Genomic DNA, 13406 nt, shown 5'->3' with positions numbered 1-13406 from the left:
GCAGTGTCTCACACACTCGATAACTCAGTTTCTCCCACTCAGTTTTGGCTCTCTGGCGCCATCTAGAGGTGGCTGAGCTGCCTGGGAATTCCTTTTCCTTCGCTCAGGGTTTGGTACCCGAGGCTCTTAAGTACCCCAGTCCAATACGACCTCCAGCCTTTCGCCATGGATAAGCCAATGCAGAGGGTTGAAGTTCAGAAGAGTGAGAAAGACTGTGTTCCTGGCAAGGACTGTCACTGGGTGTGGAAAGGTCTAATACGGGATGACCGATATCTGCGTCTCTATTTGCCTTGGCCTCTGACTCCTCGTCCCTATCCAACCGCATTTTCCCATCCCTATCGCTCTTCTACCCCTTGTCTCTTTCCTCTGCTATCTCCCCTTCTGACACCTGGATTCTCGGTGGAGCCCTCCTCAGGGTAAGGGTGGGCTTCTCCGGCCAGCTAAGGGCTGGCCAAGATCTCTCCGAGAGCAGCCCCCTCTCCGTTGGACTCCCTTTCTGGCCTGGGCCCTGCTCTAGTCTGCACCCCTAGCCCTCAGCCCTAGAATCCCAGGTGGGGGGCTCTGGGTGAGAGATGAGGTGAGCTAGTGGCAGGCAAATCTGTCCTTTAGGTGGTTTCTCTCTGTCCCTTGCAAAATTCACACTCTCCCCATCATTGAGCACAGCTCCAAGGGAGGAATCAGTGGCCCAGAGACAAGAAATCTTCCACAGAGGAGCTGCCCCAGCCTCCCTGCCCCCAGCATGTGCCTGCTGCCCGCTGCAGCAAACCCTCCCCAGTCTGCTTGCTGGGAGCCATTCAAAGGCTCCTCTGTTCTCCTCCCTTGCTCAGGGCTGAGCAAGATAGGCAGCCGCAGAGCTGGGCAGGAAATGCTAATCTCCCAGATGTTCTCCTCCGTCCTCCCTACTCTACCACCATCAAGCCCAAATCCTGCACCAAGTGGTGGGAGCAGAACTGGGCCGGCGCAAAGCCAGGGTGTGTCTACTCTTCTCCCTGCTCTCTCTCCCTTCCTAACCCTCTGCCAGGCTGGGGGACCTGAGCCTGGGACAGTGTAGAAATGAAGATGAGGCTGTTTTCCCAAAGAAGGAGGGCAGGCAGAGGGCAGAGACCAGGAGGTTACATTTGAGGAGAGAAGCCAGGTTCCTGGCCCCATACCAAACTGGGAGGAGGACCTGACTGACAAGTAGGATATGGGGTCAAGTTCTAAACTGATGGTGCCTGAGATTCCAGCTGAGACTATGGCTGGGGATTGGACCCTGAGTTATGCTTGGTGTGGGAGTAGTTGGGATGCTTGGGGCCTACGGCTCTTGCTGTGATATGTATGTGCCTGGGATGGACTGTGACTAAGAAAGTTAGGATGGTGTAGATCCTGGCATTGTAACACAAAAAAATTGTTGCCACTGATAGCAGCTGGGACACTGTTGTGATGCTATGATGCTGGTGTGCCTAGGCTATCTCCAGAACAATCAGATTATGACAAAGGCTGTCGTGTGTGTTCATGTGGAAAGGAGGGCTGTAACTGAAATGCTGTAAGCCTTGAAACTGAAGATGTGAGGCTGGCATACCTGAGACTGGCTATAGCTGAGAAGCTGTTCTCTGTTCATATGACGTAGGTAGAACTGTAGCTGGATCCGTTGCTTAGGTCCTAGGAGATGAGAGGCTGTTGCTAGGAGCCTGTACCTGAGAGGAAGGCTGTTACCTGGGATAGGAGCAGAGCTACTGTTGTGTATAGGACTGTAGCTGGGATGCTATTGGTCCTGAAACTATAGCTGTGATGACAGCATACTGGGGATTGGCTATAGCTAAGATGCTGTTGCCCAGGCTTGTGGCTGGTCTATTATTGTGTGCAGGACTCTAGCTGGGATGCTGTTATGCCTGCAGCCATAGTTCTGAAGCTCAAATGTAGCTGGGAGGCCATTTCCTGGTAATATAGCTGGACCACTCTTGTGTGGGGGATGGAGCCCAGACTCTGTTGCCTAGGAGATGAGAAGCTGTTCCCTGGGAAGCTGTTCTGGGAGGCAGGGTGCTACCTGAGATGGGAGCTGATCTTCTGTTGGAGCTGATCTACTGTTGTACTTGGGACGGCTCCCGAGTGGCTGTTGCGTCTGTGGCTGGCTGGGTCGGGGAAGGCGAATGAGTTCTGCCTTGAGGTCTGGGAGATGCCAGGAGCCCAAAGCTGGGCGGGGGCTGCTGCTCTGGGAGGCTTCAGCAGCTGCTTTGCTGTGAAGCTGGGAAGCCTGTTTTCATTACTGTTTTAACTCTTTTTTTAACCTTGTTTTTCTCTCGGCTGCACTTTTGCTCACTCATTAATTTTGGTATTTTTCTCACGGTGCCTCAGCCCCTGTCACGGCTGCCATGGCAACGGGAGACAGTTTGCACAGTGCCAAAATATCTGATCAAAAAATAACCAAAATAAGCAAACACCAAAACGACTGTTCTGGGGGCTCCAGCCAAGGGAGAGCCAATGGCTCAAGTCCAGGAAACTCTAGGCTCCCAAGGGACCCTTTTTGTTCCCCAGGGAAGCTTTGCTAAACCTTCTGATAACCTCGGAGGCCTCTTCCCAAGGGAATCGCCCCAACAAATTCTCCCCGGACTCTAAGATTTCCAATGGTCTCTGCCCAAGAGGTATTGAGAAGATGTGAGGACCGGGGTTCACTTCCCAGGAGCTGAGTCAAGCCTCTATGAAGCTCCCTCCCTGCCCTCACCAGACATGTCTGCATTACTCCTTCCACCCCTCTTCTGGCCCTCCCTCCTTCCTCAGGCTTCTTTTACTTTCTCTCCTCCCAATCCCTGCTTGGCCACCTCCACTCTCTTCTTTTCATTACCCCAGCATCCTGACAGGTTCGATAGAGGGGAGGAAGCTGCAGCCTCCAGACCCACCCCCAACTCTTCAATGGAGATATGAGGAGAGATGCCACAAAAGCACCTGACACTCCTAGGCTCTGGCCACCTCCAGCTCCAGCTGCCTACAGGAAATTCCTGAACAGCCCTGAATACCCACACCCACTCTGGTTTCCCCCCAATAGCATTCTAGTTTCCTGGGGACTTCCTTCTTTCAAGTGGGCATGTCCCCAGGAGGAGTAGAACAATAGAGCCTCAGGTGGAAAAGGCAGGGGCAAAACTCTTGGTACTACCTGTTTCACTTCTTCACCCACTAATTACCCCTCTGATGGGGCTTGTCTAGATTTCTAGAGCACTAAGAACCGGAGCAACAAGAAGGTGCCCTTCAACTCTGCCTGGGTCACATCGCAAAATTATATTTCTGGCTTCTCTTCTTTGAGCCCCTCCAGCAGTGAAAATCTCACTCCCAACAGGTCTTTGTCCCCCTCTGAGAGCTAGAACTCATCTTCTGCTCCTTATGTTCAATTCCTATAGCCCTCTCCCCACCAATAGCAATAGTGGCCTTGGCCTCCTGGCAGAGCCTTCCTGGGCCTGTTACCATAGAAACCGGATAGTCTGTGCAGTGTGAGATGGGGAGGGGAGACAGGAGCAGGGAGGAGGGACCAGACCTCAGGAACAGCCCTAGAAGAAGGGACCTGGACACTGAAAGGAGGACGCTGCCCCATCCTAAGGGAGGGGGGACCTTGATTTGGAGAGGGGAGAGAGAATCTTTGTAGGTTCTGTCCCTACACAGCTTTCTCTGTTGCCTCCCAAGGAGGCACACAACTGTCTCCTCGCCTGGCACAGAGAAGGGGAGTTCCTCTTTCCCCACACCTCTAAAATCCTTCTTTACCAGGAACTTTCTGATCTGGGATGATTCTCTTTCCCAGGAGGCACCAGTCTTAGTCTAAGACCAGGATCATAGAATACCTTCCCCCCCACAAGAGCTACGCAATCGCCCCAGACCAGTAACTCTGTGCTCTGAAGGCTGGGCAGCCCTGGGACCCGGTGGCCGCTGCTGACCCCGTGGCGTGCGGCTCTGAAAGGCCCCATTCATCTCTGGGGGCTGAAGGCACCATTGTCCCTGGCGGGGGGTGGTGGAATCAGTGGGGGGTCTCGACTCAGAAGGAAGGAATGTGTCTGGAGAAGTTGCCCCCAGGGCTCCAGTCTCCAGGTCCCCGCCACATCTCCATCGGGACCCCCTCACGACCCCAAGCCCTCTCCCCTACTGCTCCCGGCAGCCTTCGTGGTTCTCCTAAGGGTGGGAATTGCCGCGGTTTTGGGTAGAAGCCTCGCCCCAATTCTCTGGCTCTCTCTGGAGAAATATTTCTGGGGCTGGGAGCTGTCCAGCACCTCGGGTCCTGACGGACCAACGATTCGCCTAGGTGCCATCACACCAGAAGGGGCTCAGGGCCAGACTCAGCTGGCTGGGAGCTTGGGAGTTCTCCTCCACCTAGGCTAACACTGTAAACCACACCTAGCCTGGGTGGGCATGGGTGCAGCTCTGGACATGGGCATCCATGGGTGCTGAGAACTGACCCAAGGGGCAACTTGACTCCTGCCCTATCTGAGGAGAATTGAAGGGTCAAGTGCCACCAGGCCACTCCCTTGGAAGGCTGTCTCTGATAGAGTTAAAGAAAAAACTGGGAGAGGTCAGGCCCTGCCTCCCTTCCCCCTATCTCTGCCTTGCCTCTGTTTCTGTTTTCCTAACTCTCTCCACCCTCCTCCTCTCTTTCCCTCCCTGCTGGGTTGGGGGCTGCTGAATTATCATTTCCCAGCTCTGCTAATGTGCTCCCTGCTGCGGGGAGGGATCATAATTCTGGGAGATGATTAAGTTTCAAATTGTTTTTCTGTGTGTTGTTGAAGATGAGGCTTTAATATGGTCCCTCCCCAGATGGGGAACCTGGCCTGGCCCCAGCTGCTTTCCCTATCCTCCTTTGCCAGCCCTCTCCTCTCTGATAGACCAGGTCTGGGCACATGTCCCTTTGTGTGCCCTCTGAACTTATGCAGGGGGATGGGGAGGGGGGTGGACCTACCTTTGACTCAGACAGGAATACATATAATGTGGTGGTGAGAAATACTGGTTTTGAAGTCAGACAAGTCAGGATTCAAGTTCTAACTCTGCCACTTACTATCTGTGTGATCTTGGATGAGTTAAACTGTCTGAGCCTCAGTTTCTTCATCTATAAAATGAAGATACTTTAACAGTTGCCTCATAGAGAGCTTTGTGTGTTTAAATCCATAATGCATGTCAAATGCTTAGCAGAGTGCCTGGCTCACGGTAAAACTTGATGAATATTAGTGGTTGTAAGTACGCACATACCCCATCCTGTGTGATCCTGCCTCCTCCATCCTTCCTAACTTTGTTCTTCAGTTTAGTAAATGTATATCTAATGCCTGCTATTTTCCAGGCACTGTGCAATAGAAATCAAGTATTCAGGAGTGAGGAGGTTGGTTTTCTTGCTTATCTCCCCTTAAGTACCCCTTCATTTGCCTCCTTTCCTCTTTTCAATTTAAGTTCACTCCCAGTTTACTCTCCCACATACTTCCAGCTCTTCCTTTATTATTCCTACTTCATTCGTTCTCTGCAGTCTTATCACTTCACCTTGATTTTTATCTTCCTAACACACACACACACACACACATCTTTTATCTTCTACATGATTCTCCATCCCATTTGGGGCCATGATACTAAATAAAGGTGGCTGAATTTTCAAGCTAGGAGAGAGAATCCCGAGTCATGCTCTGTGTATGTGTGTGCGTGCGTGTGTGTTTGTATCTAAGGATCACACACATTGAGTGTGCATTCAATGGTGGATCTGTAACAGACTTCTGAACTCATACATTTGAACTGTGTACTTATTTGCCTTCTATCCCCTTTGTACAAGGCTTACAGCCCTTGAAATATGTCTATTTCTTTTCCTACTATCTACCTACTCTGCCCTGCCACGAAGTCATTCCACAACTCTTTGAGGGCTTGATTCAGTGCAGGAAACAGAAGCTACTCTAGGTGTTTTAAACTGAAGGGAATTTAATATAGGGAATTGAGTCCTTACAAAAATATGTTTAAAGATCTGTGGAGTGGACTCCTAGAAGCTGTACCAAGAGGGCTAGGACATATTCCATAATCAGAAATGGGGACTCAAAAGGCCACCATCGGTACTATTGAATTAAAGAACACACTGCCAAAGCTTTGCCATCTAGGAATTAGGAAGAAGAGACCAGGAAGCTGGAATAACTGTTGCAGGAGAACTGCACCTCTCCAGAATCCTGCTTACCAGCAGAAAGCCCAAAATAGTAGAAAGAAGGCCTTTCCCACTTTTCTGCCTTCCAGTCACACAAGTGTACTTAACTGTAAGGGAGTCAGGGAAATGTAGTCTAGCTTTCTAGTCTCTAGAACACAGTAGAAGAAAGCAACAGTAGAGGATGCATGCCCACTGACCCTGTTCAACACTGATTTGGACCTTGCCCTTTAGCAGTTCACAGACTAGAGGAGAAAACATCAGGATCAATGCAGGCTAAAAAGATAAGCTGGAAAGTATCTGTGACAGACCAAATTTCAGCCGCATGGGGTCTGGGACCTTAATGGTCTTAAACTGAGTCCAGACCTACTTTGGAGCTCAGGCTCTGCTAATCACTGGAGGAATAAAACTGAGGTGAGCGCATGAGGGAGAGGTGGGGGAAAAAGAGACCATGACCCGGTGTCCACAATAGTTCTCATCTTCTAGACGGGGCTCTACGCAATAATCCAGGACCCTAAGTGAGATCCCAAGAAAACAGAACCCATGCTCCATGGTAGACCCTCCCTCATACTGGCTGGGTTGGGTTTATGTGACCCTGTGTGGCTCATCTATCACTTACCTCAAACCATCAGTCTAAAATGAGCCCTCAGGATCACCACTGGGAGAAGAGAAGTCCAGAGGGAAGGCTAAAATGGGCCCGACTTTCAAGCAGGAGGGCCTGAACCCAGGCATGTTTTCCTGGGGAATATCCAGGAACTGGCACCTTCTAGCAATATGTATCTGCTTCCTCCTGCAATTCCAGATGTTTTGGCATCTTTCCTCTTCTTTGACTCTAGGAACCAGGAGCTGAGTCTAGGTGCTTCTAGGACAAGATCCCAAATAAACCCCAAGTTTATAAATGGTGTCAGTTTCTATCTTCTGAGTAAGTATGAAAGTCTAAGGATAAGGGATAGGCTGGCATTTCCTCATGGGCTTAAAATTGTTGTTCAGTCACTAAGTCGTATCTGACTCTGGGACCCCATGAACTGCAGCACACCAGGCTTCCCTGTCCTTCACTATCTCCCTGAGTTTGCTCAAACTTTTGTCCATTGAGTTAGTGATGCTATCTAACCATCTCATCCTCTGCTGCCCCTTCTCCTCTTGCCCTCAATCTTTCCCAGCATCAGAATCTTTTCCAGTGAGTTGGCTCTTCACATCAGGTGGCTAAAATATTGGAGCTTTGGCATCAGTCCTTCCAATGAATATTTAGGGTTGATTTTCTTTAGGATTGACTGGTTTGATCTCTTTGCAGTCCATGGTCCACTGGAGAAGGGAATGGCAAACCACTTCAGTATTCTTGCCTCGAGAACCCCATGAACAATATGAATAGAGCTTAAAAGGGAAGGTAGTATATCCCGGTGGGTAAAAACTTGGCCTCTAGAGTCCTGTCCTGACTCAACTGCTTCCTAGTTTGGCCCTAGGTGACCTTGGGCCAATGACATAATCTCTCTGAGCTTGTTCCCCATCTGTAAAAGGGAATAATACATACTTGCCTCTCAAGATGGTTGGAAAACTAATTGAAATAATTATATATGTAACTATTGTTAAGTGCTTGATTCAGTTCTTGACACATAGTAAGCTTTCAGTAAATGCCAGCTGTTAGTATTTTGTTATTATTATTGATGTCATACTTTCTCAGACAATACAATACAAAAAAGCTTCCATTTTATTTACCAGGAGATACCTAGAAGAGGGGCATCCTCATACAAGGCTTGCTCTAGAAGTATGAGTTCTTAGTCATGATTGGGAAAAGTAGGGAGCCAGACCAGGCAGGATGCCCCTCTTTCTTCCAGCTGAGAAGTCTCTGTCAGCTTAAATCCTAGGGCTGTCCCTGTGTGGACCCATTCAGACATCTTAACATCACCCAGGGAAGTGGACCTGATGTCACTCTGGCAGGTTAGGAAAGGCAAGACTAATAATATTCACAGGCCTAGGATTTTAAAAGTTTGGAATTATCTGCTCTGACCTTTTGTGCCCCCTTTCCTCCTTTCCTTTCCTCAAACCCTCCAACTCCATTTAAATTTTATTGAACATCTACTATGTACCAGGCAACATGTTAGGCACTGGGGGTACAGTGAAGATCAGAGAGAAAGACAGCCCCTAACCTCCTGGGGCTCTCAGTTTTATTGCAGCCACAAACTATGCAACTATAATGACACAAATAATCATTTAATTACAGTTATAGTGGATGTATCTAAGGAAAATGACAGAGAGTAATGAGAGTGGATGATGGAGGAACGTAACCTCCCTTGTTAGTCTAGAGGAAGAGGGAGCAGCAGGGAAGGCCAGAGCAGACCTGAAGAATGAGTAAGAGTCAGCCAGCCAGGCAGGGGGAAGTGCCCTGGGCAAAGGGAGTTCCTGCCAAAATGTTAGATGATAACTTTATGGTGTGTTGCCTTCACCAGAGGTATTTGATTCTTGACTGGGGACTCCCAGAGGGATAAATATTTAATGGTGGGGTTTTTGAGAGACATGTGACCAGCTGATAGGGTAAGGAGGCCGTCTCAGCAGCATTTGAACCACACCATGTGGCCAGGAAGCCTATCTCTGGGTATGCGTTCTGTGTTGGAATGTAAATGCTTGTTTGAGACTGTGAATGTAGGTGCAGGTGGGTATGAATAAATGCAGAGCTATAACTAATAATTTTGACATCTGGGCCACGCAGCAGAAACATATCTTTAAATCCAGGGATATGCCAATTCATGGGGGAGATGCAGGAGAACCAAGAAGGAAAACTTCCCCTGCATGCACATAGAGCCCCCACCAGTTAAACCCCGCACCCTTGACCTTGGACATCCCAGATCATCCATCTCTGCCAAGTGTCAGGGGCAGACTAAGCAGCCCTGCTAGTGAAGCATTGGTATTGAAGGCGGGGGAGGAGGAGAGGCTTTAAAATTTGCACAGTCTTTTAGAAAATTGATATTTAGAACATCGGCATCCTCCATATTTTTGTTCCTGGGCCCTCACTGAGTGCCACGTGCTCAGTTGTGTCCAACTCTTTGCAACCCCATGGACCATAGCCTGCCAGGCTCTTTAGTCCATGAAATTTTCCATGCAAGAATATTGGAGTGGGTTGCCATTTCCTCCTCCAGGGGATCTTCCAGACCAGGGATAGAACCCGTATCTCCTGTGTCTCCTGCATTGCAGGAAGATTCTTCACCTGCTGAGCCATTGGGGAAGCCCCTAGTGAGTGAGCATACCTTTATTGAGACTTTGAATGTATGCATACATCTATATGTGTGTGAATGCTGACTGTACGTGCTTATGTGGGTATGAATAGGTGTTTGGGACCATTGTCAACTGTGATAACTAAGAGTCTGGGGCTGGCAGGCATGTTCCTGTGTTCCTCCTCTCCCATTATGCCTGTCTCCACTGATCTCATGAGATGCAGAGGCTAGGATTATCTGTTGGTCAGGGCCGAGTCTTTTCATATTCACGGACCGAAAATGTACTGACCACAAGGCAAGCAGAGATAATATGCTCACCTTCACCTCCATCCCATAAAGCAAGTGGAACCTGGGCCCTTTGCAGTGAATGAGCTTCAATAATTCATCCCAGCTGCGGGTGTGGTATTGACATAAAGCTAATTTAACACTGGGGAAGCCAAGGGAGGTGAGGAGCAATTATGCCTTCACCTGCAGCCTGGTCACTCTGCTAGCTCTCTGATGCTATGTTGGAAAGCAGAATTCTAGAGTGGGAAAAGGTGGGGGAGGTCACTTGTCCCTTTCCCTGCTTGTAGGCAGTTGACTTTCTGAGGCTGTTAAGATGATGTTCTATTTTCTTCTTGAGAATATTCTTGAATAGAGGCTTCCCATCCCCATTTCAGGACTTAAACTTCTCCAAAGTGACAGAGATGTTTCTTAGGTCAGACCAAGTTCTCCTGTATCTCTTTCTGAGGAATCAAAATCATTGACACTTTCTATAGGGTGTGATGGGTTTTGGAGAAGTGAGGTTGAGGGTTTTGCTGGACAGAGAGGGAATCTATGGTTAATGTTTTAAATGACATCCAACAACTCCATTTGATTTTCTTTCTCAAAAATAAAAATCACTCATTCAACATCCAAAAAATGCTCATTGAGTTCCTTTCTTCCTTTATTCAATAAATGCTTAGTAAGCACCTACAGGTACTAGAAGAACCAGACAGTCTGAATCCTTGCCTTCATGTGGGTTTATATGATAACAGGAGAGAGAAACATTAAACAGATACACACATGAATAAGTGCAAACTGTTGCTAATGCTACTTATTTGTATTCATTCACTCGTTCAAATACCAATACAATGAGGGAGAGTAATAGGGAACAGCTTTGGAAGAAAAGGCCTCTCTGGAGCCCTGAAGGTTGAGTAGCCTGGGGAAGAGAGTGGGACGAATAAAGCAGGGGAGGGAAAGGCACGTGTTCAGTGCTTTGCTTCTTGCTGCAAGTAGATGGTGAAGCTTTCCTGGGGCCTGATGGGAGAAAATGAATTGGAAAAGAAAGAGCTGAGTTCAAATTCTGCCTTTGCCACTTTATACTTAGGTGGCCTTGGGCAAGCTACTTCTCTCTTTCAAGTCTCAGTCACCTCTTCTATAAAATGGAGATGGTAACATTTCCCACTTTATAGGACTGTTGTGAAAAATTAAGTAAAATAATGTTCTAAAGTGCTTACCAGTGCTTGGCATATGGTAAGTGTCAATAAATTACTATTATTGCTATTATGATTATCCTCAAACGCTCCAAGTTCTTTATTACCCCCAGGCTTTGGCACAGTTTGTTCCCTCTGCCTGGATCACACCCCATTCCCTTTACTTGCTTATATGCATCTGTCAAGTAACAGCTGAAATGTATTTCCCTGGAAGGACTTTCCTGACCCTAGATCAATGGCTCTCAAACTTTAGTGCATGTAAGAATCATGTGTGTGTGTGTGTGTGTGTGTGTGTGTGTGTGTGTGTGAGGATGGCTTATTACAAAGCAGATTCTCAGTCTGACAAAGTACCACGGTAATGTAAGATGAAACATCATGGGAAACTGAAACTGAATGAGAGATACAACTTTTCTGTAAATCTAAGATTATTCTAAAATATTAATTTAAAAGTTTATTTAAAAAAAGATTCCTATGCAAGTCACAGCATAATGAGATAACACCACATACTATTAAAACAAGAGAGAGAGTAATAAGTGCTGGCTAGATGTGGAGAAACTGAAACACTTGTGCACTGTTAGTAGGAATGTAAAATGGTACAGCCACTTTGGAAAATAGTATGACAGTTTCTCAAAAACTTAAAATAGAATTACTATGTTCCACCAATTCCAATTCTGGGTATAACCCTGAAAGAATTCAAAACAGGGTCTCAAAGAGATATTTATATGCCCATGTTCACAGCACACTATTCACAGTGGAAGCAGGCCACGTGTTCCTTGAAGGATGAATCACTAGATGAAATGTGGTATATACATGCAATGGAATATTACTCAGCCTTAAAAAGGAAGGAAATTTTGACATATACTGATGTTCAAGCAGGTTTTAGAAAAGGCAGAGGAACCAGAGATCAAATTGCCAACATCCGCTGGATCATGGAAAAAGCAAGAGAATTCCAGAAAAACATCTATTTCTGCTTTATTGACTATGCCAAAGCCTTTGACTGTGTCAATCACAATAAACTGTGGAAAATTCTTAAAGAGATGGGAATACCAGACCACCTGACCTGCCTCTTGAGAAATCTGTATGCAGGTCAGGAAGCAACAGTTAGAATTGGACATGGAACAACAGACTGGTTCCAAATAGGAAAAGGAGTACATCAAGGCTGTATATTATCACCCTGCTTATTTAACTTATATGCAGAGTACATCATGAGAAACGCTGGACTGGAAGAAACACAAGCTGGAATCAAGATTGCCGGGAGAAATATCAATAACCTCAGATATGCAGATGACACCACCCTTAGGGCAGAAAGTGAAGAGGAACTAAAAAGCCTCTTGATGAAAGTGAAAGTGGAGAGTGAAAAAGTTGGCTTAAAGCTCAACATTCAGAAAACGAAGATCATGACATCCAGTCCCATCACTTCATGGGAAATAGATGGGGAAACGGTGGAAACAGTGACAGACTTTATTTTTGGGGCTCCAAAATCACTGCAGATGGTGACTGCAGCCATGAAATTAAAAGACACTTACTCCTAGGAAGAAAAGTTATGACCAACCTAGATAGCATATTCAAAAGCAGAGACATTACTTTGCCAACAAAGGTCCGTCTAGTCAAGGCTATGGTTTTTCCTGTGGTCATGTATGGATGTGAGAGTTGGACTGTGAAGAAGGCTGAGTGCTGAAGAATTGATGCTTTTGAACTGTGGTGTTGGAGAAGACTCTTGAGAGTCCCTTGGACTGCAAGGAGATCCAATCAGTCCATTCTGAAGGAGATCAGCCCTGGGATTTCTTTGGAGGGAAAGATGCTGAAGCTGAAACTCCAGTACTTTGGCCACCTCATGCAAAGAGTTGACTCATTGGAAAAGACTCTGATGCTGGAAGGGATTGGGGGCAGGAGGAGAAGGGGACAACAGAGGATGAGATGGCTGGATGGCATCACTGACTCGATGGATGTGAGTCTGAGTGAACTCTGGGAGTTGGTGATGGACAGGGAGGCCTGGCGTGTTGGGATTCATGGGGTCACGAAGAGTCGGACACGACTGAGCGACTGAACTGAACTGAACTGAACAATATGGATGTAACTGGAGGACCTTAATGCTAAGTGAAATAAATCAGTGACAAAACAATGAATACTATATGATTCCATGTATACGAGGTATTTAGAGTAGTCAAATTTATACAGATGAAAAATAAAATAGAGTTGCTAGGAGCTTGAAAAAAAGGAAACTGGAGTTTTTTTTAATGTGTTTAGAGTTTGTCTTACAAGATGAAAAAATTTTGGAGATAGGTTGCACAGGAATGTGAATATACTTAACACTGTTGAACTGTATACTTTTTAAAAAAGTTAAGATGGTAAATTTTATATTATGTATATTTTACCACAATTTAAAAAATTCAGATAGCAGATTCATGGGCCCCATCTTCAGAGGTTTTGACTCAGTGAAGAAATGGAAAAGCTGACCCTAAAATTCATATGGAATTACAAGGGACCCTGACTAGCCAAAATAATCTTGAAAAAGAACAAAGTTGGAGGATTCACATTTCCTGATTTCAAAATTTACCATAAAGCTACAATAATTAAAATAGTGTGGTACTGGCATAAGGATAGACATATAGATCAGTGGAATAGAAC

This window comes from Bos indicus x Bos taurus, chromosome 7 (genome assembly GCF_003369695.1).
Source record: "Bos indicus x Bos taurus breed Angus x Brahman F1 hybrid chromosome 7, Bos_hybrid_MaternalHap_v2.0, whole genome shotgun sequence".
Classification (NCBI taxonomy): Eukaryota; Metazoa; Chordata; class Mammalia; order Artiodactyla; family Bovidae; genus Bos; species Bos indicus x Bos taurus.
The sequence above is the reverse complement of the archived record's forward strand: the minus strand, read 5'-3'. Positions refer to the sequence as shown.